Source organism: Mus caroli, chromosome 3 (genome assembly GCF_900094665.2).
Source record: "Mus caroli chromosome 3, CAROLI_EIJ_v1.1, whole genome shotgun sequence".
Classification (NCBI taxonomy): domain Eukaryota; kingdom Metazoa; phylum Chordata; class Mammalia; order Rodentia; family Muridae; genus Mus; species Mus caroli.
In genome coordinates, this window is record NC_034572.1 from 55,682,976 (window position 1) to 55,687,756 (window position 4,781).

The following is a 4,781-nucleotide window of genomic DNA, read 5'->3' on the forward strand; positions in this document are numbered from 1 at the left end:
AAGATACTGTGTAAATTTCATTTTGTCATGGAATATCTTGGTTTCTCCATCTATGGTAATTGAGAGTTTTGCTGGTTATTATTTCTCTCAGGGTCTATATGACACCTGTCCGGGATCTTCTGGCTTTTTTAGTCTCTGGAGAGAAGTTTGGTGTAATTCTGATAGATTCTGTCTTTATATGCTACTTGATCTTTTTTCCTTACTGTTTTTAATATTCTTTCTTTGTTTAATATATTTGGTGTTTTGATTATTATGTGACAGGAGGAATTTCTTTTCTGGTCCAATCTATTTAGAGTTCTCTGGGTGTCTTGTATGTTCATGGGTATCTCTTTCTTTAGGTTAGGGAAGATTTCTTCTATAAAGTTTTGAAGATATTTACAGGCCCGTTAAGTTGGGAATCTTCACTCTCTTCTATATCTATTATCCTTAGGTTTTTGTCTTCTTATTGTGTCCTGAATTTCCAGGATGTTTTGTGTTAGAAGTTTTTTGCTTTTTGCCTTTTCTTTGACTGTTGTGTCAGTGTGTTCTATGGTATCTTCTGTTGATAGAAGGATCCTCTCTTCTATCTCTTGTATTCTGTTGGTGATGCTTGCATCTATGACTCCTGATCTCTTTCCTAGGTTTTCTATCTTCAGAGTTCTCTCCATTTTTTTTTTAATTTTTACTATTTCCAGTTTTAGATCCTGGATGATTTAGTTCAATTCCTTCACCTATTTGGTTGTGCTTTCCTGTAATTCTTTAGGGGAATTTTCGTTTCCTCTTTAAGGGCTTTTACCTGTTTACCTGTGTTCTGTTGTATATTTTTTAAAGGGAGTTATTTAGGACCTTTTTAAAGTCCTTTTTCATCATCATGAGATGTGATTTTAAGTCAGAATCTTGATTTTCTGGTGTGATGTGGTATCCAGGACTTGTTGTGGTGGGAGTACTGGGTTCTGATGATGCCAAGTAACCTTGGTTTCTGTTGCTTATGTTCTTATGCTTGCCTCTCACCATCTGGTTATCCCTAGTGCTACCTGCCCTCTGTTGGATCCTGTCCCTCCTGTGATCCTGGTTGTGTTAGAACTCCTTAGAGTGCAGCTGTCCCTGTGATTCTGTAATTCTAGGATCCTAAGGCCCTGAGATCCTGTATGTGTCAGAGTTCCTGGGATTCAAGATGTCTCTGAGATCCTGAAGTCCTGGTGTGACCAAGTTCCTGAGAGCCTATGATCCTATGATCCTGGGCATGCTAGAGCACCTGGGAGTCATGCTTCCTCTGGGTTTTGTAGGACAGGGTGCAGAGCTAGTGCCCAAAGTCTGCTCAGGGCACTGGCTCAGACAGGAAGACAAATTAGTATGTTTTTACCCGAAGTTCTCACAGTTTTGTACTTATTGACACAATCTTTGTTATTTGGTGGATAGGTTCTGTCTTACTCTTCAGCTAGTGACTGCACTCTTGTTTCTTTCTTCTTTTTTACCACTATAAGTTTTCTATTCCTATACACTATTTAAAAGGATATCATTGTAGAAAATTCTCAACCAGGCTTAGAAAACAGCAAAACAAACAAACAAACAAACAAACAAAAACAAAAAAACTATAGAATATATACATATTACTTCCTAGTTTGGCTTTTTTTTTTACATTTTACAAATATATATTTTATATTATTATATTTATATAATATATTTTAATTGAAGTAAGAAATATCTGTGATGATGCCTATTGCCTTAACATAGTCCCAAATCATTTCATAAGGCTATATAATCTTTCATAACAATCATTTTAAACCCCTGTTTAAGCAAACAAATTGCAACAGCTCTCTGAGAAATTCTTTTTCTTCCATCCCAATTAGCAGATATTTGGAATATTTGGATATTTGGATATTGTTTCCTCATATTGGATTCTGTAGTTTAACTTTAGTGGAGTTCCAATAAGTTTAATGTTTTGTCAGATAGAAAATCTTTAAACAAAATGCAGACAGGATATTTTTTTTTCTATATTACATGAATTTAAGTACTTGATTTGTAATAGCCATAATTTAAGACAGGATACTATCTGTCATAAGCAATGGTCATAGTCTTCTGGTTCAATTCAGTTCCCCACTAGATCCCCAAACTTACTAAAATAACACTAATAATTGTGTGATGGAGAAATACATTGAAGGAGGCAAATATTTAACTAATATGCTTAGTCCTGCAATCATTGCCATATAATTTATGAATATGTGTCCATCCCTATAAAATAGTTAATAACGTATTGATGAAAGAATTGAAAATAAATTACATAAACATTTATAAATGTATAAAAATTTATGAGTTCTTCCAAATTCTTTTCTTTGAAATAGGATGCTAACTGAATGCAGGAAACATTTCAACTCAGTCTAGAGTTGACTAATGAAAATAGCCTTACTGGTAGAAATCGTTACTAAATGGTAGAGCACTGCAAGGATCTGGGTTTAGTTTCTCACACTGAATATATATATATATATATATATATATATATATATATATATAGTGTGTGTGTGTGTGTGACTAATAAATTTCAATCCTGTTTCCACTTGACCATATTTTAATTTAAATCTTTAAAAACAGTTCTGCTTTGGAGAGATCAGGAATTCAAGTCCCATACCTAAACATAATAAAAGCAATTTACAGCAAACCAACACACAATATCAAATGAAATGCAGACATACTTAAAGGAATCCCACTGAAATTGGGGACAAGACAAGTATGCCCAATTTCCCCATATCTATTCAATATAGTACTCAAAGTGTTAGCTAGAACAATCGAAATAAGAAAACAAAAAGAGATCAAGGGGATAAAATTGGTAGAGAAGAAATAATGATATCACTATTTGCAGATAATATGATAGTATACATAAGTGATCACAAAAGTTCTACCAGAGAACTTCTCTACCTGATAACAAATTGAGCAAAGAGGCTGGATATAAAATTAACTCAAATAAATCAGTAGCATCCCTTTATACAAAGGATAAACAGGCTGAGAAAGAAATTAGGGAAACAATTCACTTCACAATAGCCACAAATAATATAAACTATCTTGGTGTAACTCTAACTAAACCAGGGAAAGACCTGTATGACAATAACTTCAAATGTCTCAAGGAAGAAATCGAAGAAGGTCTCAGAAAATGGAGAGATCTCCTATGCTCATGAATTCGCAGAATTAACATAGCAAAAATGGCCATCCTACTAAAGGTAATCTATAGATTCAATGCAATCCCCATCAAAATCCCAACACAATTCTTTAAAGACATGGAAAGAACAATTCTCAAATTCATCTGGAAAGGCAACAACAACAAAAATCCAGAATAGCAAAAACAATTCTTAACAATTAAAGAGCAGTTGGGGGAATCACCATCCCTGACCTCAAGCTTTACTAGAGAGCAATAGTGATAAAACCTGCATGCTATTGGTACAGAGATGTGGAGAGCCGTGAGCAATCACCATTACAAGATGGCGCCGGCTTCCACTGTGCCTAACTGGTAAACAAGCAATGTGCGCAGGTGCAAGAGTGAATTCGTGCCAAGTCACTGCCCATCCCGGGGCATAGCAATGAGGCAATGGGCAAGGAACAAATCAGGTGCTGACACGCCACTCCAAGGTGCACCATTTTCCGGGGTTTGGGGTCTTCCTCCTAATGAAGCACTAAAGCTTTGCTGCAGAAGAATCCGGTTGTTCTTGCTGGCGAGGCACAAGCTTGGGACACAGAGGCAGACACATTGATCAGTGGAATAGCATTGAAGACCCAGAAATAAATCCACACACTTACAGTCACTTGATCTTTGACAAGGATGCCAAAAATAAACAATCTGGGAAAAAAAGCATCTACAATAAATGTTGCTGGTCAAACTGGCTATTTGTATGTAGAGGAGTGAAAATACACTCATATTTGTCACCTTGCACAAAGCTCAAGTCCATGTGGTTTGATGACTTCAACATAAAACCAGATAGACTGAATCTAATAGAAGAGAAAGTAGAAAAGAACCTTGAACTCATTGGCACAGGGGGAAACAGAACTCCAATGGCTTATACTCTAAGATCAAAAATTGATAAATGGGACCTCATGAAACTGGAAACCTTCTGTAAGGCAAAGGACATGGTCAATAAGACAAATCGGCAACCTACAGATTGGGGGGGAAAAAGATCTTCACTAACCCCACATCTGATAGAGGGCCAATATCCAAAATATACAAAGAACACAAGAAGTTGATCACCAAAAAAACAAACAACCCAATCAAAAAAATGAGGTATAGACTAAACTAAGAATTCACAACTGAGGAACCTTAAATAGCTGAGAAGCACCCAAAGAAATGTTCAAAGTCTGTAGTGATCAGAGAAATGCAAATCAAAACGACCCTGAGATTCCACCATATACCAATTAGAATGGTTAAGATCAAAACCTCAGGTGACAACATATGTTGGAGAAGATGTGGAGAAAGAGGAACACTCCTCCATTGCTGGTGGGATTGCAAACTGATACAACCCCTCTGGAAATGAAGCTGGAGGTTCCTCAGAAAATTGGAAATAGATCAACCTGAGGACCCAGCAATACCACTCTTAGGAATATACCCAAAAGATGCTCCACCATGCCACAGGGGCACATGTTCCACTATGTTCATAGAGGCCTTGTTTGTTGTAGCCAGAAGCTGGAAACAACCCAGATGTCCCATGACAGAAGAATGGATACAGAAAATGTGGCATGGTATGTACTCACTAATAAGTGGATATTAGCCAAAAAAAAAAGAAGAAGAAAGAAAGAAGGAAAGGAGGGAGGGAGGGAGGGAG